The sequence below is a fragment of the Passer domesticus genome, chromosome 6 (assembly GCF_036417665.1).
Source record: "Passer domesticus isolate bPasDom1 chromosome 6, bPasDom1.hap1, whole genome shotgun sequence".
Classification (NCBI taxonomy): domain Eukaryota; kingdom Metazoa; phylum Chordata; class Aves; order Passeriformes; family Passeridae; genus Passer; species Passer domesticus.
Genome location: NC_087479.1, coordinates 31,933,870 through 31,961,798, shown reverse-complemented (window position 1 = coordinate 31,961,798; position 27,929 = coordinate 31,933,870). Strand labels below are relative to the sequence as shown.

Sequence of the window (27,929 nt, the reverse complement as noted above, 5' to 3'; positions counted from 1 at the left end):
TTTCAGCTGTTAGGATCTTTCTTTCTTTAAAGAGTTGCTCTTTGCTGAATACAAAACCCATCTCTAGCAGGTACATTCTGTGACATTATTCTTGACTTTATTTTTAGAATCCTTTACTGACACTGGCAAATCCTAGCCACAGTCCTGTGAGTGACTGGCATAATATGAAACCAGAAAAAGGTGCAAAACAATAAAAAAATTACTTATCCTGACCACTGAGACAGACAGCATTTCAGATTTAAAGAAGCAGAAATTCCTGGATGTCAACTGCATAATTGACTACAGATTCTCTTCAAATAATACATACAGAATCTAAAGGCAAAAGATCAATAGAGACTTACTGCAGGCTCAGGCAGAGCAGAAGGCTTTCTAAGACCGCAGGCTCTGGGTTGTTATCAGTAACCTTTACCCACACCTAAGGTGTGGAAAACCAGTCTGGTAGCTTCCAAACCAGTGTTGGTTTGGCAAAAGCTCATTCTGTGGTGAGGAGTGGCCCTCACAAACTGCCGCTGTCTGATCATCCTTCCCGTGCCAGTGGGAGCAGCAATCCCTGCTCTCCACGGTCTTTCCCTATAACAGACTTCCTGGACATCTGTCCCATGCTTCCTGTGGCAGAACCCTCCCCTGAGACAGCAAAATTCATGTTCTACATTGCTGAGAAGCACTGGGCCAGTTCTGCTTGGGAATCACAATTTTGAATTACCAGTAAGTGGTTATTTTCAAAATCATTACTATTACAAAGGGCCTATATTTTTAATGCTAAAGGCACCAATGTAAGGAAAACCACAAGGTGCCAAGGCTTAGTAGATAGTAAGCTGATTCACTGTCTCCACCTTTCGCTATGGTTGAAATCTTAGACTCTAGTTTTACTGCTCTTCAGGGACCTCTGACACATCTTTGAGATCTGTGTTGAGATTAAACAAAAAAAAATTGAGAGCATGGACCACCTACACAGAGTTAAACCATTTGAAATTAAATACTTTTCTGATTATGCAGTGTTGAAATCCTTACTGTTAATACAGTTTAGCTTATTCTGGATTACAAATTCTCAATTTTATTTAGCATGTAAAGCTAAAGCCCGGAATCAGTTGAGCCATTTTTCACTATAAGTAATGGTTCTTCCATTTGATATACACTAGGAATCATCTCTCGGCAAGATTTTCCCCCATCATTAGGTTTTGTTCTCATAACAGAGCTGTTGGATTTGAAACAAAAATGTGGTTCTCTAACCACAAAAATCCAACAAGGAGCACAAAGTAAAAGAATCCTTAAAAGGCTTCTGGTTTTGGTTTTAATTTTAAATATAGTATTAGTAAAGCACTTTTAAAATTAGATATGTCAGAAATCTACAGACAGAGCACCTAATATAAATGGAATGTAGCTTAAAATCACAAGTCTTCATATGGAGGCTTCATATGCAGATACTTAAAAAATATAATTTTGAACATCAAAAATACAAGGATGAGAAGAAAAGTTATAAATTCTTATTCCTTCCGATCTCCTCTTTGTAGAAAATGCTGGCATAACCCTTCAAAGCTCTGGTGTATTCTGAAGCATTTATTACCTTCAAATTCATTAAATGATCTGCAAATTTTACTAAAGTTTTGAGCTAATGTCTAATAAAATAACAGATCTCAGTAAAATGAAGTTGCCATCCTTGTAAAGATACATTTTGTATTTTATTGTGACTGATCCAGAATTAAGGTATAAAACCCCCTTCACATTAGTTTTTAAACATGAGTTTAGGGCTCCTGTCCTGCTTCCTCGACTGTTTGTTATGAACATGAAATGTTACCACCTTCTCAGTCACTAAATCACATTGAATTGCCATTGTCCTAGATAATCTATTGGTATATATTTCATTATGTTGGATTCTAGAAGAAAATAGATTACTGAGAAAGACACAATGTTTTCTACAAATGCATGTTTGATAAATGTTTTTGGCAAATCAAATAAAAATCCCAGGAATTTGTATAGCTTCTTTTCATTTTATGACATTCAAAGATTTCTTTCTAGTCATCTGGGGACATTTCTATAAAGTGGATAGTCACACAAAGCCATATTTCTGAGCTCACTGACTTTAATAGAGCTACACAAAAGAAAAAAAAGATGGCCTCTTTTTGCTAATAAAATGCTAGATAAAAGATAAAAGAAGAAGTCATATGAAGTAAAAAAATCACTAATTCAAGCTGTATCCCACAGTCTGAATTTATCCTCTGCAGTGTTTCCCTGATCTACTTGGCCCAAGAAGTATGAAATAATGAAAGACTTGTGAGACAGTCATGACTACATTTCAATACCCCCACAGAAAATGCATCTCATTCATAGAAGAAAATAATGAAGATAGCTAGGCTCAGAATTTGCTGTGTATAACAATCAAAAACAGTCCTGAAAAGAAGTGTTGATAATTGTGACAAAAAAATATTTGAATATATTATTGGTGTTGTGCCAGAACCATGCTCCATATAGTTTTTTCTCAGACAGAGATTTTCTTAGTTAGAAGATTTCATTGCCTACATAATTGCTTTATTTCTTCCAATTTCTGTCTTTCATAAGCTATCTAAAATGCAGAGCAATGGCACTCTGCCGTGCACCTCAGCATATCACTTCCCCATCTGTCCAAATCAGGTCCAGACTAAAATGAAACTTTTCTCTGTTGCACATCTAGACTTAATGCTGAAGGAAATCCAAGGCTGTGAATAATGGGATGTGCAACTGCATCTGACTGCAACACAGAATCAAAATACTGCTTGGGCATGTGTCCATCACCAGCTTAATGCGTGGCAGGAAGTCCTGGACCTCTTTCACGGTGCCACTGTAGCTGCTGTCTCAGATGCCTCTTGCAGAGGTCAGACAGATCCTGTCAGGTCCTGTTCTGGAGACCATTTGTCACAATGCCTTAAAATCTCATCAGCAATACAAATTCAATTACCATTCATGGTGCCATTAATTGCCTTATTTCTTATCAGAAAAAGCACTGAGCTTTCTCTCTAATAGATAGTGTTGGCTATGAAATCAAGCTCACCATGATTTAACCAGTTCTGAATAATTTTTCACCTTGTTCTCACTGCAGATAAATACTATTTCATGTCTGATTAAGATGCCTAAATTAGACCTCACCTTTTCTGACATGAACAGAATTTTGGCAGTTTAATATCTGCTATGAGAAATTAATAAGACTTTCACTTAGTCTGGATTTCGAATAGTTCTGCTTCCAAATTACTTATAGGTTACTTAAGCTATGTATTCATTATCTGAAAAGAACATTTTTGGTTGTCCACAAATGCACCAGCAGCTTCATTGTATGCTCCATGGTCCTCAAACTGTGAGATATATAGTAAAAAATAATTCTGTGGTTAAGAATATGGTACAACCAAACAACAGCACTCCTGAAATGTCCTAGATTTTTTAAATCAGAAATCTATTATGATTTTGTCAATGAGATTTGGAACTCACTTTTCTGGCCAGTCTGTTCTTGTGCATTGTTCACCTATAGGCTTTGAAATCTCACAAAATGCATTGATTTATATGCCATGACATGGCATATAGCCTGATGCCATGTCTGACATTTTTCATAATAATTTCTCATTTCATGCCACCATCATCACTTTTTTTGTAGGAAAAATTGGAGGAACAACTAAGCAAGGTTAGAAGACATTTTAGGAAATTGTCTGATGTACACTTTAACTAGACACACAGCCCTAGAAAAGGGAACAAAATTGAAGAGTTACAACTATACAGTTCTGCAATACCAAAACCACCAAAAGACATCAATGGCAGAGACAGACTTATGCAGAGCTTTCTCTCTCTACCCCCACACTCAGTCTTCTTCCATGAGCACTTCCAGGACAAAACTTCAATGTCCACAAAAGCTTCAGATTTGGAAATACCCAATGATAGCCTCTACAATGGAATCATCTAGGTGAAGTTCAGAGCCAAACAGCACATGTGTCTTAGTACAAAATTAAATCTTTGACCCCTTCCACACAAGTATACACATATACAGCTGTCAAGATTATTATCTACTCTCTTTACCTTTCTACATTTCAGAGTTTTAGGATACATTTGATTTCTTGGAAAGCATCTTGCTGAATATCTACATCATAAACAAACCTGAAGAAAATGTAAGGCTTAATTTTCTTTTTAGGGGCAGCCAATAGAAGGCATACAAATATGCTTTCTTCAGTATTGATGTGGGTGCCTAAACTCAGGGAGGAAAAAGTGTAAGAAATTTTCCAGATGGACCAAAACGCCCTGTTACTTGTTTAGAATCTCACAGCACAAACACTGAGAGTCTAACAGCTGCCAGAATGGGTGTGTTTGTGTGTGGTGCACACATATGTGTGTGTATCTCTCTCTTTTTCCTGCTCTGTCTTTTCCTATTTTTGTAGAGCCTGCTCTCTGGCTTTACTTTTTTACAGCAGTTTTTGCCAATCCAAAATATGTAGACACTAAGTTAAATCACTCATTTTGTTTATGTGGCAACAAGTTCAGACTTCTTGCCGAAAAATGTTCTTGGCTTTGGACAAAGCAGGCTTTGAGATGCTTCCATCTGTTTTGAATACACCACAAATCGTAGTATGGAAACCATTGCTCTCAACTGGTAGCCAATTTGCTGAATAAACCTATATTAAAAAAAATAAGTATGATTCAACTGCAGACTATTTTCATATTTTTATATCATTTAATGTCAAAGGAATCCAATCCTTATATGGAAGAACTTTAAATACTTATGAATTTTCTTGCTGGGAAGAGGGTCAAGTGAGTAAAAAAAAATTAAATTCATAACTTGGTATTATCAGTGAGGGGAAAAGGTTTAGGCTTTTGATGTACTTATATAGTATTTCTCATAATGGGGTCTGAGCACTGTTGCAAAGGTAAGCTTTCAATCTCTCAGCAGTTTCACTCCTTTGTATGTTCTACTACTGCTTGAAGAATTTGAGAGAATTTGTGAGTCAACAGTATACACAGTCTTGGAAAATGGAGGATATTATCTGCTATGCCTTTTGTCTGTTTTGGCAACCTTGGCATATATTTTTAATCTTCCTTTTTTCCTTACTCCCATTTTGACTTCCACTTCTAGTTTTGGAAAGAGACAAGGGTTTCTTTAAGAAGATGTATAGATAGCACCAGCAATAAGGACCCCCAAACAAAACTGTTTTCAAACACTGCTCCTTTGAACCCCAGGAGATTATAATCATAGAATCATAGCATATCTCAAGTTGGAAGGGACCCATAAAGATTGTCAAGTCCAATTCTCTGTTCCTCACAAAGAGTTCCATCTTTCAAGACAGTCAGCAAAATGTGATTTGTGTATACTTGTGTGTGATTTTACATGAAAACTAACTACAGGATTTACTCAAAAGAGCAGAGACTCAGTAGTAAAACCTTGAGCAATTTTTTCAAATATGTCTTTCAACCCACAGCACTGATGCCCATATTCTGCTTCTAAAATCAAGCATAGAGTGGGAATGTATTCTAATTTGTCTACATCGTGCTAAACTGAGTCTTTCTGATAGGAATTTCTGTCTTGTGTTCCCTTCCAGGTATGGTTTGTTTTCAGAGACACAGCAAAACAAAAATATACAAAGTCCAGAAGTCAAGAGCCAGAAGCAAGAGATTCCGTGACTGTGGTAAATTGCCTGTGATCAAATGTCGTGGCTCATGGCTGTGTTCCAAATTTATTGCAGAAGAACCTGGCTTAGGAGAGCCAGTGATGGAGAAGGCACCTCATACTGCAGCATCTAGTAATAATTCCTAATTTTACTTCAGGGCAGATGTGATATAAATGATTCAGCTGAGCTTGAGAATGTCCAGAAGTTTTAACCTTTCAACAGATCCACAGTCCAACTGCATTGTTGAAAACACCAAGCTGCAAGCAAAGGCTGGCATGTAATAGAGCTGTTAATAAGGACAGAACATTGGTTTCCATATGCAATATTTAAAATATACCAGGAGAAAATCACTGGAACAAGGGTCTTTACTATAGTTTTGCAGTCATTATCAGTCAGCTCTGTCAGACATTATGTTATCCTCCATTCTTTTATGCTGAGCCAAAATTTAGAATTATATGAGGACTGCATGTATTCAGTAAAGAGGAAACAAAATCATGTTCCTTCATTTGAAAAAAAAATTTTGCATGTTTTAACTCAAAGATTCCCTCTTATTCTATCTCCATGTTTTTTTATGGTTGCAGATGTTGTGAAGTATAACCTCAGATGATGCAGAAGTAACATCTACAAGCATGCAAAATTAAATCAAATCTTGCAGGTGCTAATGTTAACAATTGACCTGTGATGCTAGCTCTCTCCTCGTTTCTATGTTTCTGCTTCATCATGTCTCCTAGTGTTGCCTGAACAAAAACTCTGAGAAGCAAGAGGCAGCTTTGCTGTGTACCTGGGCTGGAGCTGCTCCTCCCCTCAGCAGAGTGCAGGACAGGAGGATGCTGCTGCATGTGTGGGACAAGTGACAATCTGCAGTGCTGAGAAGAGCACAAGGTAGGTACTGGTTGCATACTCTAAAGATACAAAGGAGAAAAGATCTCATTCCTCTACCATGTGCTTGTCAAGATACCCTTGAAAGAACAGATCCAAGGAATGTTAGGGTAAGAATTCAATCCCATTCACAAACCTTCCTTATACCTTTCACCCTTTGGGGAAAATATTTGTTAGTATTCAACACTTGTTGATCCTTTCTGCTATCAATATTATTACAAATTTAACTGATGAGATCTTTCATTGTTAAATTGCCAGTGCTATTACAGTTTGCTCCCTGGGTGGGGACTTGTCTCTTTCACTTTCTAATAAGTTACACTTTTTAAAAAATATTTTTTGTAATTTCTTCTAAGGACAATAGCTCATACCTTAATAGCACCCAAACCATGAAGAAAGGAACTAGTAGTTAAACCATTGAACCCTCTCACTTCTCTAAATTTGAATGGTATGTGTTAGAGAAAGTATTTCTATACAATTAACTGATTCATTGACTCACTTATTTTGAACCACAAACATCACATATATAAATCTTATACAGTTTTAATCATAGCTTAAACCCTTTTACCTCTGTTAGGACTGGTACAAAATGACATCAGTAACTTATCAACACAGTAAATCTCTCATGCCATAAAAAGAGACCTTCAAATGACTTCTTAATATGCTGCAATTTACACTTTGTCATCCCTGACTATTCCTCAACAGACATCACTACTTATATCTCCAGTTTGATATATCAAACAAGACATTTTTCTGCTATATTCCTAGATTTTTATTAACTTGGTGAAATCATTGTAATCTGTAACTTTACTGAGGCATTGCTCCAGTTTGACAGACTCAACTGGATCTAGTAGTCTGACCTGGGAGCAGGTTGAGGCTCTGGTGTTTACAATTACATCCTTATAAGGCATCTTGGTTCACTTCCAATTATTGCTATTTCTATTTCTATAAAGCTTTCATATTTCGGTGCATTATTTATGCCATCAAACCAAGAACTCTCATTATTGATAGTATAACAATGTTATTAGGTAAGAAGTAACATCTGACATTTCAACTTCCATGTGCCTCCACAGAGTGAGAAGTGAAGAATTCCTCTGTTCTTCCCCACAAGCAGGTAGCTGGAATACTAATGACAGTATAGGCTGAGCACAATGTACAAGGAAAGCTGAGTCCCTGGGCTTTCAGCAAGTTGTCAGCTTGTGCTTACTCACACAGTGCTCCTCCACAAACCTATTTTACAACACATATCCTTCACCCAAACCTGCTGAACATCAGAAGGCAACAGATTTTTATCCTGAAGTTCTGAATTGTAATATAAGTGAGGGAGGGGAAAACTTGAAAGAAAAAGCCCAGGTTACAAGAGGGCCTGTCCTTCTCTGGCTGGAGTAGTGCATGTTCTCACTAGGTAACACTTGGCACAAGCATGGCTGTGACTTTTTCCCTCCTTTTTCAACCAAACACAGTTCCACCACAATCTTCCAGCAATCTCTCTAATCACTTCCAGATCAAAAATGTAACAAACGTGCATATTTTTCTCCCATGGCAATGCAGTGTTTGTCTCAGTACCTCAGTAGACCAGGGCAAACAGGGTTTTTTGTGTGTGTACACTATGTGCACATGGAGTTCTTTCTGATAAGGGTCTGAAACCACTGCAACACAAATTACTTATATCAGCATATTGGAAAGTGATAGCATCACCCAGCCATATCTATCTGCTAACCCAGCATGCCAGATGGGTACCTACAGAGACTTTTGGAGCTTTGCCAGTAGTATCTGCTAGCTAGACACAAGAGTAAACTGTGCGCCTTATTTACTTAACATAAATCCTACCTTTTGTTCTGATCTGTCCACATCTTCAGGTTGAAATACTAGCCAGGCAGTGGTATGTAGAAGTGTATGTATGTCTATGATTCAGTTTTCATGCAGACAGAATATTAATATAAATTTCAGTGAAAACAGGGAGGTTTAATTTTGAGTGGTAATTTCATAATCAGACAAAATATTCAAAATGCTAAACTGTCTAACTTTTCTACAGGCAATTAATCAAAACTGACTGAGAAAAGGTGGTAACATGAAATTTTAAATCACATAAACTGACAATAGGTTTTTTTCAAAGTAGTTCTGAACAAAGCATTCTAGCTTCTCTGTTTCTTCACTAATGTGCTGTTCCTGTGAATGCAGTTTGCTTTGCATGCTTTGTTCTCTTTTCCTACAGCAACACCTACTGTTAAAAATACAACTGGAATTTTCAGTTACAAGTCCATGAAGTTATTTTTAAGTAACCACTAGCAGTTCAAACTTTCAAAGTGATCCTAATCCTGTTATACAATGTGTTTTGTTTCCCCAACAACCTTTTTAGGAAGCGATCTCCTGTCTAAACTTCTCTCTGAGTGCAAAAGACATGAATTAGAGATTTTTAAGACAATCCTGAACCTGATTGAAATATCTGAACTGACATTCCACCCTGCAGTAGGTCAATGACAAAACTCAGATGTGTACTAAGAGTTTTTAAATCCAGCAGCCAACCTGACTTAAAATCAAAATGTTAAAATAAAAATCAGATATTCAACAAAGATAATTTTAATTAATAATAAAGCCATCGTATAAAATTTGATCTGGTTTTAATTTAGGATTTCAGTTTCAGGGAAGGTTGATCCCAGGTTTTGGATGCAATTCTATCCTTAATTTCACCTAAGCTATGAGGAAAAGTTTACTTTTATAATTTAGTGTTCATGCTTTGAAGAAAAATTATATGGAACAGAAAATAGAGGCCTACAGAAAGCCCAAGTACAGTGGAATTTTGTTATTCTATTTTAAATATTCACTTAACTTTGTAAGAAGTTAAGTGAATATTTAAAATAGAATAACAAAAAACATGTACTTGGTGGCTGTTAGGACATTGTTTTGACAGAAGGTTGGTTCACAGCTTCTGTTCCCAGATTTATAGAAACTGACAGCAGAGCTAGCACTATTTCTTGTTTTGAGAAAATGTATTCTATGTTTCTCTGTGACTAAGGTCACTGTGTGTCATCATGTTCCCTAGAGCATGCTGCGAGCAAAGTTCAGCTCCAAGAAGCCTGTTAGCAGACTGTTTTCTGAAGTAATGTTCTATGTCTGTCTTTTATACCTAGAAGAATTTACAAGTTTATATACAGAAACACTGTGACTATGTCATACTTTGTCTGAATTTGAATGACTCATATATTCAAAAGATAAGCTGTTTAAATGAAACACATCATTTGATTTGAGCCAGCTGCAAAAAACATACAATGGAAAAAATCCTACAATGGATTTTTTCTAACCTTTAAAGATAAAAAAATCTTTCAAAATCTCACATATACTTCAGAAAATAAAAACATTTTTAATTGCCCTCTTCAGTCTTCCCTGATCCCTTGTATATGAACCTGTATTTCTTTATTCATTGGCCTGACAGGTCATGAAGATGTGAATTTCCAGAGACACAGTGAGAAAGATTGAATAACAGGATCAGTGAATAGATGGCAGCCCAGTAACACCACTAGCCACACTGGGTCAGCCAACACTCTCAACACTTTCTGTTAGCTTTCCCTTGTCTGAACTGCCATAGATGCACTGATCTGCATAACCAAGCAATCTGTGTTTACCCATTTATTTATGAGAGAAGGATATGTATTACATACATTGGAACAGGCTGCCCAGAGAAGCTGTGGGATGCCCTGGAAGGGTTCAAGGCCAGGTTGGATGGGGCTTTGAGCACTGTGGCCTAGTGGAAGATGTCCCTGGCCATGGAAAGTGGGACGGAACTAGATTATCTTTAAAGGTCTCTTCCAATTCAGACCTTTATATGATTCTGAAATTTTTGTAGACTTAGGATGACAGTCCTTAGCAATCCCATTTAATAGTAATGTACTCACTCCTTGAAACCTGGCTTTTGTCACATTCATGTAGCAAAATACTCGTGGCTCAAACTGGTAAAACCCCTAAACTTTCAAGTTCCCTTGAGAGAAATGCAAGAAATACACATCACAGGATGGTATAGAGGCTGCTTTTCACTATGAAAAGCAATTCACTATGGATGAAGCAATTTCCTTTTGCAAATTACCATATCAAACCAGGCTCAACTAAAATATAGAAGACACATAGGAGCTGAACTGCAGGCCATACCCTACCTTGTAGGGTAGGTTTTCCCTTGTATAGTAGATTTCAAAAATATCTGTATATAAGAAATTGTTAAAGGCCTGGCTAATGATCTGTATGTCCTTTAAAGCCAACTCAAACTATCCCTTCTCAGCAGGAGAATTTGTGCATATAAAGAGGAATTTTCATGTCTATGAATTAGTTTAGGCTTATTTTACAGGGAATGCAAATTTCATAAGATTTTTTCTATGGACAGTGTGCAATATTCACCGTGATTTTACTGCAGCATAAAAATGAATAATCATGTCATGACACTGGGTCTGGCACACATCAGAGTGTGCTGTGAGCTTATGACTTATGGAGTTACTTCTTTAAATCAGCTGCTAAAAGTGGAGTTAGAACTTGAAAGAAAACCCGCTGCAGTCCATGTGAAAATTTCCACTGACTTCAATATGCTGTAGTATAAGCCTTTTCAGCTGAGCGTCTCCAGTGGAGTTCAACTGATGAAAGCATTTGTATGTGGATGTGATTTGCTATGTAAACATATGATGGAATATGCTTTCTGTGGATTCTTTGGCTGGTAACAAAGAATCTGGTAAACATTCACCCCCCTCAGACTGCAGTTTCAGCAACTGAAAGTTTTGTTTTTTCTGAGAACTGTGTGAACAGAAGCTAAAGTTCATAATAGCTCTCTAAACACTACTGTCTGGTTTCTGTTAACATTTCCATTACCACAGTTTCTCAGATAGTTTCACAACAATGCTAAATTCCCAAGGATGCATTAGGAAAAGATATGAGTTCCCAGTGAGTAGGTTTTTTAACTGGTAGCTCAAGTGTCACACTAGGGATAGATTTTTACTTAGACACTCACCTGGGAAGAGCAGAATCACCTAGGGAGCCAAGTCTGGCCAATAATAAGCATGCAATAAACTTGCAGGAGGAACAAAGGCTGAGTGCCTACCTATTGTTGTCAAGAAATGGTCTTGAGATAGTGGTGCACGGCTCATCAGAAAGGAATGTTATGAGAACTCTGTGTACTTAAGTTTGCACAGATGCGCCCAGATAAATCTATTTACCTGGTATGACTGAACCTTGGTAGACATAACTAAACTATCTAGTGTGACCAAGAATCTTAATTTTTAAATGTTATACATATAAAATATTTTTAATACTTTTAGTTAGAATAAAAACATTATTTTCAGTCAGTCACTTCAAAAGGACTACTACAGCTAATATAAAAAAAATTTCTCTTGCATTTTGACCAAAAGTATCTAGTAAAGCTTATTTTCACTCAGTGAAGATATACACAAGCAACTGGAGTAGCATTAAGTTTTATCTTATGGAAAACTTGGAACTGACTTTTCGCTATTTCAGATGGACATAGTGGAGAGGCATTTCTACCAATGATAATTCCACTGATTTTGTGGATGCACTGCCTTAGCATGAGTGAATTTACATGAAGAAAAATTATCCCATTTATAAATCAGGTGCAAGATGCAACTTAGAAAAGGTTAAAGAATACATCTTTCATGCACACCTGTACAAATCCAACAAAACTAAGAAAGCCATCTGTAGGGAATGAGTCCCTGTCTGATGGATAAAAGTTTCTCATAATTTTGACATTGCTTTCAGCTACAATTACATTCTAAATATTAAAGAATAGATATAGGTGCAACTGATATTATTTCACAAACCTATTTTTCAATGGCACTGACAAGCTCTTCAATTGAAAGAAAATTCTCCTTTCATGTAAAACAGCAGATTGCAGTTCCAGTATCTTGCTTCCCCAGCACACACAGAATTGATCTCAGCATCTGATAGAAGCTTTAGGAATGATCTCTGAAAGAACTAAAAAGCAGAACTAAAATCTATGAAGTAAATGTAAATGAACCACAGATCATAAATAATGTTGTCCCAAACGAAAAAAGAATCTCCCCAAACTTCCAGGGACAGAATGAGACCAGTCTCATTCACAGATAAGACCAATGTTCTGTACTGCAGTAAGATGCAAAGTGCACATGCATTCATGTGCTGTATAAAAGACATGTGTTATGTGACTGTTGTAAGTATAATAATCCTGTGATCCCAGAATCAACTGCTATCTTATTCTACTTGTATAGGCATTGTTAAAAGTCTTAGTGAGGCTGCAGATTCACCAGGGGAGGACCTAAGCCTTGTAATGCACTTTGAGATCTACTATAAGGAGAGATGGTAAATATGTTTCTATTACTTACACAGATATAAAGTCAAAAATACACATTTGTGCATGCACACAAGCACACACATATAAAAAAAAATTACAAAAGACTAGTCCCTGTCCTTAGGCAACCATGTGGCCAAGTGACAAGTACACAAAGGTTAGGAAAAGGATATAAATACTTTCCCATATAGTTTGTCAGAAATATTCTCACCTACTTGAAGTCTTTTCTATAAAGTTGATTATTTATTATTTGTCAAAAAATCATAAATTGATCCTCATGTTTTCACTGCCAGGAACATTTAAAGGAAGCTTTAAGGGCAGTTCAGAGTCTAGGAAGTGAAAAATTCTGCTGCCCAAAAGAGGCATAAAAATGCCAGTTGCACAAAATAAGCTCTGCTAAAGTGATCAGACTACAGACTGAAAAATCTAGTTCAGAAGTCAAAAATGTAATACCAAACCAGGCAGTACAGACTAGATAGAACGTTTTCAGCACCAGACAAAGAGGACAAATTGGCTGAGCAACTGTCTTGAAGGAAATACTTTACTGGTCTGTAGTATCTCCAAGCTAAAGGACGAATGTTGGAAAGTGACAGAAGCTTCAGCTGCCTTCCAAAAGGTGTGTTCAGAAGGCCTTATGTCCCACAAAATCTGCACACAGGGTGCTGCCAGAGCTATTTTTAGTTTTGTCTTCTTTTGTGTCTTTCTACTTTAGTGGTTCAAATCTCTTTGATTTTGTTTCTTCCAAACTATGGCCAAGTTCGCTTCCAGTCCAGGATATTATTAGAGTCTCCTTTTTTCAAAGATTATGTTTTTTAAATGTCAGTATTTAATAAATATAATAAAATTATAAGTTTCCTATATTTTATTTTAGAATAAGCATATTTTCTCACTTATTTCTTACAAAACATTCTTTGCCAAAACAGTGACCTTGAGGGTATGAGTCTCATCTATTCATGGAAATGTTTTCTTTTCAGCTGAAAACAAGGGTTCTGTGGTTTTGTCCTGTATTGCAACCTTCCAGCCAAAGACCATCTAAGTCAAAGCAGAAGGAACGGAAAGCCTCATTTTTCTGAGGCAGCAGCTTCTTGCAGGTGAGAAACAAAGGAGACATTTCCACTCCATTGCAATGGCATGACTTGCTACAAGCTTGACATAGCAAAATATAAACAAATCAATGCACAACTACTTTTGTTTGTGGAGGCAAGCAAAAATTATCCAAAATGTAGCATCCACAACTGGCATTACTTGTAGACTGGCTGGCAGCCTCTGCAGAGAGAACAAGCAATACTAAAATACATTCAAAGGTCCTATTTCCAAGGCACTTTAGGGATGTGCCAGCCAGGCAATACGGGAAATGGGCCTTCCATATGTGTGTGACACCCCTACCAGATTTAGAAGGTAAAGTAAAGGGACTAGTAGAGTTTAATCTAAAGTACTTATTGCTGTAGATGTATTGGCACTTTTTTTTTCTTTGAAAATTAAAATGTATGGACTCATTCCCAAAGCTCAAAAAAGGAAGACTTGCACCATTTTGGATTGTTCTTCAGTTCTAAGCTACATGTTTCTGCTCTGTTGGGCAAGTGTAACAGCAGACAATAAATAGAGAGCATCTTCTGCAGGGATTAAAGGAAAAGCTATACCACAGTAAAACTAAGGCATATTACCTTGTCTAATTCTATACCACAATTTCAATTTTCTGCCATTTTTAGTGCTATGTGCTGTAGACATCAAAGGCTCTGAATTTTGTCAGTCTTGAAGTATTATAAAAGCTACAGTCTGGCAATTCATCTTTAATGAGTTGTTTACATGGAAATCAAACAGCCGAGGAATTTCTTGAAAATAGCCAAGGATCATTCCTAGCACTCTGTCTCTTAAAAACAACTTCTGTGGCCATACATCAACTATCATTGAGTGACATTCATAGCTATAATAAAGCTGTTTACTGTTTCACTCTGAACAGGTTTCTTGTTTATGTGCCCCAGCCTACAACTTCTAAAATATATACCATCTCTTATTGCTGCAACCTGGAATTTGCCAGCAGTATCAGTAGTAAATCACAAGCAACTACTCTTACTTTTATTCCTCTCTTAGGAATAGAATGGGAGCCTTTAGACACAGCTGTCTGAACTTGGATAATTTTCAGATAAAAGCATTATTTATACTCTAAAGTGTCCCAGGAGCTGCCTGGACAGAACTGTACACAGTCAGGATCTACCTATTTTTACATGTGGGGCAACCAAGCAAGATTCATAATGCAAAATTTAATTCCAGATCTGCATTTAGGTGAGTCTGACCATACACATGCACAAAGTCCATACTAGCTGCTCGAGAGGTCATTGGACCTTCAGCATGATCACTTCAGGAAAATGCTGACATTTCCACTGGTTTTGCTACATCTGTTTATTCCTGTGTTCCAGTTTGTTCCTTTTTCAAAGATCCCTTCTTGGTCTCACTATATTTTTTCCAAAATTCTATATTGTTGTTTTGTGTTTTAGACACCAAGAGTTTTAGTTCAGTTGTAAGATATACTGTTCCATGTAAGCACATTTTGACACTGGATACAATCCAGGATGAAGTACATAAAACCTGGGCTGTCACATCAAAGGATACTCGGTAAATGTAGTCCTTTAACCTTATTACTTTCAGCATTTTTAATTATACTTTATGAGTTAGGATCTTTGTGCATTCAGTTTGTAAAGGGATGCTCTATTTGGTGCAAGAGTTAATCCTCCTATTTTAGTTGTACTCACACTCTGCTATCAAAGTTCTCAGTAACAGAGGCTAAATTCAAGGACTTGTTTATATTAATGCAGTTTTTTAAGTTCTCTAGGGTGAAAGACACTGCAAAAATGCAAACCCCCACCTACTTACTTAATAAGAAGCCAGAAAGACTAGCATGACTTGCATGACATTTAAATTTGACAGTAATTTTCTCCCCCTTTGTTTTGAACTAACATGTGACTTAAAAATCATCTTTAATTTGTCAATCTATGTGTAAAAAGACCCAAACACGTTAAATAAAATTTCTGATCTAGTTTTTCTCTAGCCCTTTAAAACAGAGAAATACCTGAAAATCTAATATTTAAATTTAGACTATTTGTGTGCTTAAAGGTGCAAGTAGAGATAGGTAATGTTATTAAACTACAGTCACACCATGTAATAATATAGTTGTCATTATCTAAAAATGGTCTATCAGACAAAAATATGTGTTCAGTGTTTTTAACTGGAAGTTTATTTAGAATACCTATGGGCTTAATATGAAGGTGAATAAACCTGTATCCTCAACAGATTGGCATTTTACTGGGATTTAAATGCAAGGCTTCTGTGGCAATAAAAAAGGGGTAATTTTTAAATGTAGCTTGCAAGAAGCTGGTAAAAGCAGGAGTGTCATATATTAGATAGGTGGGATATTTGCTGGGAGAGAAAGGTAGTTCTTGAAGCTTGGCTTGTAAGTGTAATCTTGTCCCATATTCCTGTTATGGATTTTTTAATGGCTCATTTACAAAAACCCCAAAGCTTAAGTGAGAGATACAAAGTGGTAGAGATTGTTGGTTCATCAGCAAAGCACAGCTATCATGCAGGAAAACAGACTGTTCAGTGTCCATGGAGGTAAGTGATTTTAATGAAAGGGAGCAGTGAGGGTAACTCTCCAGATATAGAGTTCCTATATTAAAATGAAAGATTTTCTAGGATTATGGACAGATGCATATCAAGAAGGCACTTGATTTATTAAAAAAAAAATTGAAAATAATTCACCTAACATTTGCCAAGCAACCAGACACAGTATTTGATTTGAAATGTGGTATAGTTAAATAAATTTATTTCACTCTGACACGTGAACAATGCAAAGAATAAAAAGGCAGAAACCAGACAGACCTTCTTTCCTAGTAAGCTAACAACAGACAGGAACTGTTTTCTGAGTTACTCTGTTTACTTTTAGCAGTAGGAACTGACAGGACTCACAGCTACAAAGCAAAAAAGCATGGATCTGTTTCATGAATTAGAATCTACCTCTACTTTTCTAAAGAAAAGGCTGCCAAAACACATTTTTAATTACTTTCAGAGATATTTTTGTCTCTCTTGTCTACAGCTGTCCCTTATTGAATAACTTAAAAAATCAAATGAAATCTCCTAAAAATCATTCTGCTCAGAAGCAGTTCTTATATATCACATATTCACCATTCCTTGACAGTTGCATTCCTTTGAATATTGGAATGAAAATAAATGCTTCATAATCGAGGGGTTTTTTCCTGCTACTTATTTTCCTGTTTGTACAGTAAGTCCTTGGATTTAGAAACATAGTTAGGCTTAAGATATCCCTAAAAATACCTAATAAAGCAATAACATTAAAAAATGTAAACCACTGTCGATTGCATGTTTTCCATTCCCCAAAACAGACAGAATAGGACAGACTGAATGAGAGGAAGGGTTGTGTCCTTGTCTTTGTGTGAATAAATGTAGCAAAATAAAATGTCATTATGGAAGACAGAATATAAAATTTTGAAATTTTCAGCGGTTTCCAATAGGAGCTTGAAGAATCAGTATCAATGAAATTATTCATTCTCTAAATGTCAGGCTCATTATGCTGCAGAGTAGTATAAAATGAGGTTTTAATCTTTTTTTCCTAATAGATAGAAACAATAACATTTTAAAAGTGAGAAGTTACTTCTGTCACAACCTCATACTCTTAGTTGCCTGTGAGATTCAACTGTGGAACCTTGGCTCACATTCTGCAGTAGCCATCTTTGTCCTTGGAGAATATTTAGAGTCACAGAGGTGGATTACTGAGAAAAAAATAGTTTGCCACTGAAGTGGGACATCAGTAATAGAAATGAACCAGAACACTGCACATAAGTTTGTAATTAGGGGCCTGATTCTGCAATAGTCTGAGTATTTCCTGAATGGTTTGGTGCTGAGTACCTTTAACTCATTAAGTGATGTCATGGGTTTAGTTTGTTCAATAACACAGCACTGTGGTGAGAGGAATGTACAGAAGGTTATTTAATAGGAGATGTGTTTCAATTGCTATTGAAAAGCAAAAAATCAGTCTCAGAAAACTGACTTCTTGGTTGAGACTGCACACATCCTGTGCCAACCAAGTCATTAGAGCACCTCACCTGAAGTAGAGAGAAAGCCACTTCATGAATTAAATGGCTGGACAGCTGCCCAGCTAAGCACATAGATTCCCTTTCACAGTCAAAGCACCCTCACAGAATTAAAATTTGATGTTATCCAAGCCACAGAGCTACTTTTCTTGGTACTGATTACAGGGATAATGTGCAGCTGTGTTGGTTGGGCTTGAAAACTGTTCAGATTGGCTCTGAGTTTGTTTTGCTTCAACTGTCTTACATGAAAAAGAAATTTCCCTCATAAATCCATATCTGCAAGCATGCTTCCTTATCACGCATTACGTGTTTACCCATGAGGAAGAAAAACGCTGTTCTATTTCCTAGAAAGTCCAGATCAACAAGTTCATATAAACATTGGAACAAGCTGGTACGATCATCTCATCATATGTGAAGGAGGAAAGAAACAATGAAATCATAGTGAATGAATTGTATCTGATGAGGAATAAGTTCATCTGCCCAGAAGTTAAGCTTTTGTTCCTCAGTGACTTAAATAGAGATAGTAGGAAAAATATATTTTTCACTTTTAAACTAGTTCTATGAAATCTATTAAGAAATTTCCAAACTTTCACACCATCTCCTTGTGTCAGAAAAGGATTTTTGGATTCAGTGCATCATTGCTAAAAAGTACTGAAATAGAAATTAGCAAGTGCTGCTTTGTTTGGGGAAGGACCATTTAGAGTTTTAGCAACAAAAAAAAGACACTATTTAGTTTTGTAGTCTAACAGTGCTGGAATATCAGGCTTATTTTATAGCATTTAATTATCATAGGAAATAAACTCACAATATAAGAATCATATTCCCACAATGACAAGTATATAGTACAATGTTTTTTCTATTCTTAAATCTTCTAGTCAATTTACAACCTGAAATCCAGAAACTTGGATTGTGAGCTTGCACCTCTGATACTTCAAAGAGTGCTTTTATACTTACCATCACTATAGCCTAAAGCATCAGTGTAACCTAATTTTTCACTTTTTTTTGCTGAACTGGAAAGACCAGCAATGGCATACAGGTACCCAAACTCATAGGTCTTTTGAGAGCAGGTGAACCTTAAATGTATACAGAAGTTGTGATAGGATTACTTAATAAAAATTTCGATCTGCAAAAAGCAATTTTGGGGGCATGCAAGTGAGTTCACATTCAAAAATGTCAAATCTTCAAAAGGATCTCAAAAATTTTATGTCTAGTTAGAGTGAACAAGATTTAGTACTTTTTTTTTCCCTCAAAAATATTTTCCTGTTTCTTCCTCTTTTAACTGAAGGATGTGAAAGTCTACTATATATACACACTTTGTTATGTACATTCTTAGTTTCAGTCCTCTTGCTGGATTTAATTTCAAAGTTGATGTTAATTCAATTTCTTATGGAATAAGACCCAGATAAGATGGGATCAAAAGACTTGTTTTTTCAATTAAACCAGACTCCTAATTCTGTGGCTGTCTAGGTAAGTTAGAATTCAAAAATTTTATCCATTCTTTTTGCTGAAATGTAAATTTCCATTACTCTGTTTCATATTATCTATGAAGGCTTCTATAGCCATATAAACTGAATAAAGAAAAGAATTTCTTGTCAACACTTCACCCAGAAATGACATTTTGTTCTTTATTATTGCTTCATATAAAGAACTTCTACAGAAAACCATAGAATCACAGAATAGTTTGGGCTGGAAGGGACATTTAAAGACCATCTAGTCCCATCTTTCTGCAATGAGCAAGGATATCTTCAACTACATCAAGTTTCTGAAGTTCCTACATGAACTGTTTCACCTCACATTAATGAAGGCAAATAGTTATTGAAAATGTCATTATCCAGGCATAAAGGAACCTAATTTCAGGTACATGCAAATAACTTTGCAGATAATAAACAGGAAATGTATAGCTTTTTCTCAGTCACAGATGCTACATTCTAACAGAGAAACAAAAGTTAGTAAAGGTGTTCATGCCCAAATTTTTAAATAAATTTCAGTTTAATTGCTGCAATGGAAATCTGTCTTTCTGTGAATTGTTAGAGTAAAATATTGCATTCTTAGCGCATCCAAACTGATTCTTACTCCAGTATTCCTAACATTTTCCACTGTCCGAGATTTGTAGATAGAAAAGGGTAAAAAGTTTTCATAAGAATAGCTGATGTCAGGAGGATCAGAATTTGAATCCAAGTCCTTTCCCTGGATAAAGAATGTATAACCAGATATTCAGGAACACTAGCTGTGGTACTGATCAGGATACCTCAGTAAAAGACTGTCTGACAAAGTAAGAATCATGTACACAAGAGTCCAAGCTAGGAAACACTTTCTTGTGATATGCTCAATAAAAAAATAATTTATTATGTTCTAATGGGCATGTTCTTTTCAAGAAATCAGCAGAAGCCCAAGGCATGATCAGCAGAAAATATTTTTCAGGATTTGAAGTGCTAGAAGTGATGACTTTGTTACAAGTCTTCTGCAAAAACAAGCAGAATTTATGTAAATAATTCACCAGAGTGCACAGAAGAGATGTGGGGAGAAGTCTATTTCTTATGGTCTCAGCATTCATTGACTGTTTCTCGAGAGGGACTTTAATTAATGCTTATTGTTTTTATGCAAGCAATAATGTTCTCTCTTACCTGCCCTAACTGGACAAGCAAATGGTTTGTGACTGATTTTCAAGTGTTAGAGCAAGTGACATCTGGCGTTAGTTTCTTTCCAGTTCTCCAAATCAATTCAGTATATGCAGTCCATACTTGGCTCCTAGAGATGCAGTGCAAGTGATTTATCAGCTGCAAATTTGTCTAAAAGTGCCATATAGCATGTTGGACATTACTTCTAGAAATGAAACTCAGGTGTCTGATATTTAAAGGCTAAAAATCACTAGCTTGAATTCCTTCATGAACTGTTTCCCCTTACATTAATGAAGGCAAATAGTTATTTAAACATTCATTATTCAAGCATATATGAACCTTATTTCAGGAAAAGCCAAGTTTTCCATGTGAGTAGTTTGACACCACCACCCCCTTTCTCCTCACACACAAATGTAAAGGCAAACACAGCCTATTCAGACACTGAACTTTAGCTGACTCTTTTTTTTTTTTTTTCCCTCCCAGTCATCATCCTCCAACTGCTTTGATGTTACAAGAGATTACATTGAGGTATGATTAGAAGGGATGCTGGAATTATGCCCACCTCTCCTCCCAGGATTTTTAAGAGAGATGTGAGTAGAACTTTTGACTTTGGCTAAAGATGAAAGACTAAAAATATGAAGTGTGGAAACAAGAAGAACTCACCACACTCTGTAATCAAGTAGAGCCCTCAAAATTTTCTTCTGTGCAGTATCTCACATTAGAACTGCCTCAAAGGAAAGAAAATAGTTTATAAAAAGCACATTTTGTATCAGATGTCTAGAACTATTTTGCAAATAATCCAGATAGTGAATGTTTTTGTTCAGTTCTTCAACTGAGGTTAAATTTTTTTTTTAAAGTTAAAATACCTGTTTATTCATAAAAATAGGGTTTGTACATTAGAATCTTAGTGCATGTTTTGCTACCAAGTATCTTGTCCTAAAACAGCACTTGAAATACAGTACTGTGCAGTAGGATGGTATTCATTATTCCTGAGGAGTAAATAACTCATACCCTTCCAATATCATCCAGGAGCTGGAACAGAATCCTGTAAGCTGCAGGTCCCATGACCCCATCAAAAGTCTTTGCAGAAAGCAGCTGCTGTCTTAATCTTTACCCACACCTCATCTCTCACATTTCACAAAGTGAATAGGAAAAAAAAAACCTCAATGTCTTTGCATGAGGAGATAATTTTGACTAAATATTGCAACAAGCAATAGAATTGCTGAACATACCATTAACTAGCAAATTATTAAGTGCAGCATTTAGGGAATTATTTTTAATAGATAGTAAAAGTGGTAAAATTAAACTTTCCTCAGTCTATCAGAAAATTATGTTTTATACAATTACTACATGATAAAACTAATTCTCACTAAGACCTGTTGAATAAGCAGCATTAATCCTGCATTTTGACCATCAGCCAATGTAAAACTTTGCTCAGATTTAACATTTAATAATACTCTGGGACATGTGTTGGGAACAAAATACAAAAACAGTATCTAAATGTGATAATCTATTTTTAATTTGACACATTTTTTTCCAGATCACCAAAAATTGTAGGATGTCAATAGAAAAAAATCTGTTCTTCATGTTTTATGAGTGCTATGGATAAGTACAGAGCTGAACAAATTACTGCATAGGGTGCAGAGCAGTCATGCAGAAATTTTTCCATGATAGACAGAGATTTTCCTGTTTGATGCCTCAGCACACATCTTAGACAAAATTCCGTAAGGGTTTTCCCAAATAATTTCAAAGCAGTCCAGAGAGAATAGGGCTTGAACAAAGCTGAAACTATTCAGCTTTCTGAATAATATATGTAGCTCAAGTGTTTATTTTCTGCATGATTCTGGTCAAGATCACAGGTACACATCACGTTACTCACCAGAATTTCAAGGGACTATGCAAAGTAGGGAAACCAAGACTAATTAAAGAACAAATGTGCTGCTCTTATTACCAAGCAAGTAATGTTTTAACTGTGGCTCACCAGAATATCCAGCATTTCTCATACCACAAGCAGTAAGAGAGGTTTTGAACAGGACTAGATGGCCTCTTGAAATCTTTTCCAACTCACTTAATATCATAAAAAATGTCATGTTCCAAATGTCATGTTGTTTAGTGGTGTTGGTATAGACCAGAAGTAATAAAACCAGTAAATTAAAAAAAAATACTATTAGACTTTCCTATTTAGTAAGATTTGGCTTATGAATAGTTTTCTTCCATATTCAGGTAAGCAATCTTTTCTAAATTTATGAATATTCAGAGTGCTGATATTTAGTCTATGTTCCGTGAGGAAAAAACCCCAACCTATAAAATTCCTAATATATTAGTGTTGTTTATCAAACTCAAAACGTGTTCTCTGAGTAGTTACACTGCTCAGAGCAACATACTTCTAAGTTTGTGCATTTCATTATCACAGTGAGAAATACCAAAACAATAGCATTTTGAAGAACTAAGACTGCTCCCTCACACTGATTGGCAGGGGCATTTCAATATAAAATTTTTGTGATTTCATCTGTAAATTAAGTAATCAAGATTTATTCCAGAAGCAAATAGGAAGCTATGAAAAATCTGGCAGTTACATAAACAGTCCTTTGTTCTTAAACAAATGAGAAGGAAACAAATATGTCAAGATTAAGAACGCATAATGAAAAATAAGTGTACTGGAAAAACAGCTGCTCCTGAAATAACTGATCACTTGTCTGAACTTTTGGCTGGGCAGATCTTGGAGTGCATGTTAGTATGATTGGTCCTGACTGAATCAGCTGCAGTGAAAACTAGGCTTGCAATAAGAAAGATATATATTAAATTATTTACTGCTTGTCAGCCAATATCCTCAGCTCCTTATACACTATGCTAGAATTCCTGCCAACTGTTACTTCCCCCAAGGCTTGACTCTGCATATATGAAGGGAATGGGTATCCTGCTTTTGACTACAAGTGGAGAATGACTAGGTTCTGACCTTGATTTGCTTAAAGTATGAAAAAAATCCTCAGTTGTTTATCACAAACTGAAATCATGGTTAACATTGCATTGTTATTCTCATTAAAACCCTTGACCTTACTCACCAAGTAACTATAGCTACAGTTAAAAACTTTAAATTTGTTTTCAATAATAGCAGTGAAAATCCAGCCTGCCCTGAAACCAGGAAAGAGGTGTAGATCCTTACCTATGAAATTTCCAGGAGGAAGCTCTAGCAAGAAACATCTATAGATGATCCAAAGGAGATGTCCCCTCCATTGTGCTGCATCTGAGCAGAAACTGAACATCTCAACAGCTGTGGCTCCTACAGCAAGCACTGACTTTGCTGCAAGACTTTTTCTTGTACAATTCATCATCAGTATTTCTCAGAATTAAGTTTTCTGAGAAAGACTATGTCAATTGGAATCATTATATATTTTTTGAATATTTTTTAGAGGGGAAAAAATATATTCCTTCACATTCAATATACATTTGGCTTATTATGACTGCCTCTTCTGCAAGAATGGTATCTGTATCACAGAAAATCTTAAAACACCAGTCAAGTGATTGTAGTTGCACTAAATTTCTGCAGGAACTCTGTCTCATAATTTTATTCTGAATTTTCATATGAAAAAAAGTGGTGATATTTGTTTTCCTTCAAACTGTTTTTTGACCAGTGCTGGGCATCCAAATAAGAGAAAATTGCAATAAGTACACTTATATTACATAAGTACTGCTAATTTCAGTCTTGTCTGCTTCTGTGTTGTTTTTAAAGCTATAAGTGAAAGAATGCTTTGAATCAGGAATTCAGCAAATATCCATCTTGAAGCTGGGTGGTCCTGAACTAACCCCTTAAAACTTTCTGCACAGTTTCATCAGGAAAGGTAGCAGGTGCCCAGGCAGAAATCTCTGCTGGATGTTGGTGTGAGTGTCTTCAAGAACAGTTGTGAATTAAATTCAGAATATGCTTCAGCCACCATGCTATATTCACAAAAGAAAGGATGAGCCTAACTTGTATTTTAAGGAAAAATTACATGAGCAACTAACTCCAGGAGGGAATTTAGTGCTGCAGTTCCTGTGTAAGAGGATGCATCCCTGTAGACTGGAGGAAACAGTCTGAGGAATGGGATTTGAGATTTCCCCTCACTTCAGATTAGATATTGGCTGAGATTCCTTTTTAGCAATAGAGCTTTATAAATCTTTCTCTTCAAACCCACTGTGAAGTTCCATAGTAATAAAAGATGGGTTCTGTATTCTAGGGGTAAAGTTCTTTAAAAACTAAATTTTATGGTGTCAAACTTTATTGAGTATAGCCTCTAATTACTTTTCTTTTTTATTACCAAATTAAAAAAACAAGTACAAATTATCAAGATATTTTCAGCACAGAAATAAAGCTGTATGTATTATTATTTAAATCAGCTAGAGCAGACTAAGACATACTTACTTTCTAAGGCCAGTCTTGGTTTCTTTAAATAAAAGGAAGACACAAGATGAGCAAAATATTTGTAACAAAAATGTTTAAATAACAGTTTTGTAAAAGTTATTTAATCCCACAGGTGTACATTTTTTAATTAAAAACTTCTAAAATAAGATAGAAGTCCAACAATTTAAAAGATTTGACAGTGAAAATTCTGTGGCTGCTCCACCCTGTCCTAAATGTTAAAATGAACAGTAGCAGGAAGGCATGTGTGTTCTTAGAACAATTTCTTCTTGTTTACAATTGCAGTAGGCTAAAATGAGTCATCGTTCTGTACAAATAGAGAACTGTGTGCTCACAAAAAATGTTTTGGTATTATCAGAAAAGTTTCAGTAAATTAGAATGTCAGAATGATATATGCAATTTCTTTGAATATAAATTTGTAAATCATGGTGCCAACAAGAATGAAAAGATATACAATTTCTTGGGATTCTTTTTCATACTGATAACCTAGAGAACAATATCTATTTTTATTTGCAACTGATCAAAGGGCAGGAATTATAAAACTTAAATTAGGATCATTGCAATATTTGTCCCTCGGGAATTTCTATAATAGAACACATTCTAGGGTTATAAAATTATATGCAGCATTTTAGAAAATGTTAAAAATGCTTATCACTATTAATTTTCCCTTATATACATAATAAATATGGAGTTTTTATGAAAGGTTCCTATATTAAAACATAAGCTGTAAAGATATAATTTTTAAAATTACCTGTACTAACCATAAGCTGACAGTTTTAGTCATAATTCAAAGGCAGTAGAATAAGACAAGCACTTTGTGCTTGAAAATAACTCAGAAATTAATTTTTAAGTGTAATTCTGCTCAAGTTACATTTTGACATAATGTCTATATAAATACTTTTATAGATTTATATATAAGATTTATGTATAAATCTTTTCTCAGTTTAAAAAAAATTGCTTTTCTCTTGCCTTTAAAAAACTACCATATATTTCAGTAAGTTATCAAATCAGTTGGAGAATAATGCAAACAATACATAAACACAAACTTTTATAAAGATCCATGAAGGATTTAATCTATTCTTCAGCCTCAGTGTTGAAACATAAGCTGACTTCAGTTGAAAAAAATGAGGTCAAGGGGTTTTAGACAAAGAATGAACCATGCTACTTGTCTAAAAATTCAGTGAAGTAGACAAAGAGGCTAAAATCTTTGTTTCAGGAATGAAAAATCAAACAGAAAGGAGACATATTCCTTCCTGTAAGTATTCTCCATGAACAAACTACTAGAAAAGTAAATCCCATGTACTTTAGCAAATATTCCAGGAAAGAGTATTTGAGTTTTGTGGTAGAGGAGAACACCAGCATAGAAGAGGGCTTTTGACTTTCTTTGAAGGTCAAAAGGGACAGAGAAACAAGGACTTTTAAAGAACAATATCCTTTCACATCAAAATCAAATATCAAAACACACTGGAAAGTACAGAGACAAAAGCATTCACAGCAAGTTTGCCAGTCAATTCTCTATTGACCCAAAACTTTCCATAAAAATGAAGGATTTCCAGTCTTTCCTGTCTTTTCCTGTCTTCTGTCTCCTTCTCTATTGTTCCTTTTGTGCTGACTTATTCTAACTTGTATTTGAAATTAACAGCTCTTTCAAGGTGGTTTATTGGGATGGTTGGCCAAGTGATTGCATTGTATCCACACCATTCTCCTCATAAATTGATGTTTCTTCAAAGTAGAATGCATATCTATGATACAATAAGGTCCACATCTCATTTTAAAATTTTGTTTTAAATTCTGTATATTTTCTCATATTTAGTCTGCAAAATCCCAAGGAATTTTTCTGTGTGGAACAGAAATCAAAGCAGTGATAAAGTCTTTTTTACGACATTTGCTTCAGAAAGTCATAAACACTTGTTAAACTTGGCTGGTTTTGCACATTAACTCACATGGGATTTCATTTGGATTCCATGTAGCCAAAACAGATGTGTTTTAATAGCAGTGAAAGTTGATTATAATTTGTTTTCTTGAACAAGCAGCTTTCATTGATGTTTTGTAGTTCAAATAAAATCTAGTGACTTGCCTCAGAAAGTCTGAACACCTCTTTTGAGGCTAAAATTGTAGAAAGCGCTCTGAAACAATCTTTGATGTGATTTTTCAAGCAGTGACAGGTCAAAGTGACTGAAGGGGACTTTCTATGGAGAAGTTAATGAGTCTTTTCCCTTTCTGCTCTCATTTACAGTCTGCCTGAAATTCTAGGAATCTTACCTGTCCATCTACTGCTTTTTCTGTAAGACAGCCCCTATTGCTACAATCAGCATGGGTTTTATAAATCCCTTTCATAATGAGATGTGTTGTGAAGTAGCAGAAATTTTTATTGTGAACTTAATGAACTTCACTGCCAAATCCATGGGGAAAAGACAGGAAACACAGGGAAAGAGCCAAAACTTCTGACCCCATTCAATTTCTTAAAATTTCATATTCTACACAAGTTTTATGGGAATATTAGTATTTCTACTCATTAAATGAATCTTAGTGAAAATATGAGGCTCTGATAACTGTTCATTCATTCTTTCCACTAAAATTTTCATTTCCCTAATTTGTACCTGCATGTGGGTTCAGATACAGTGAGAAATGCTAGTGTAAGTAAAAAATGGAGATTAGATTAATAAAGATGGAATTTAAAAAATAAAAATAAAATAAAATAACATTATTATATTCACTATTTTTTATTATTATTATTCTGGCAGGTATACTTCATTCTGATACACATGTAGGACACAACACAAGCCAAAAAAGTCTCTGCTCTACTTCATAGTGGGATCTTATTTCTCTGTTCTGCTACAAATTTTCACTATACTTGAAAAACATTCTATATTCTTAAAGGCTTCTGCACCTATTGGAAACCTTTAAATGTATCAGCCTCCTCTGTTAGACACTAGCATGTCCACCCTTCCTGCTGGAGCCGTGATGATTCCATACAGGAAGGCATATAAAACTCAGAGGGTG

General features: G+C 35.5%; 1 long non-coding RNA gene across 5 annotated transcripts in view; it reads left to right on the top strand.

Annotated features, from left to right (window-relative positions):
- LOC135303022 (uncharacterized) overlaps positions 1-27,642 on the top strand; it is a 35,442-nt gene extending 7,800 nt beyond the window's left edge. For 3 of the 5 annotated variants that reach the window (XR_010364554.1, XR_010364555.1, XR_010364557.1), the window contains 5 exons: positions 5,547-5,747; positions 6,347-6,497; positions 13,782-13,898; positions 21,014-21,120; positions 23,643-27,642. This is a non-coding gene — a long non-coding RNA (uncharacterized LOC135303022). Of the gene's footprint in view, positions 1-5,546; positions 5,748-6,346; positions 6,498-12,727; positions 12,819-13,781; positions 13,899-21,013; positions 21,121-23,642 lie in introns of all 5 variants that reach the window. The other 2 variants (XR_010364556.1, XR_010364558.1) reach the window with 2 other exon arrangements.
- The last annotated feature ends 287 nt before the right edge of the window (positions 27,643-27,929 follow it).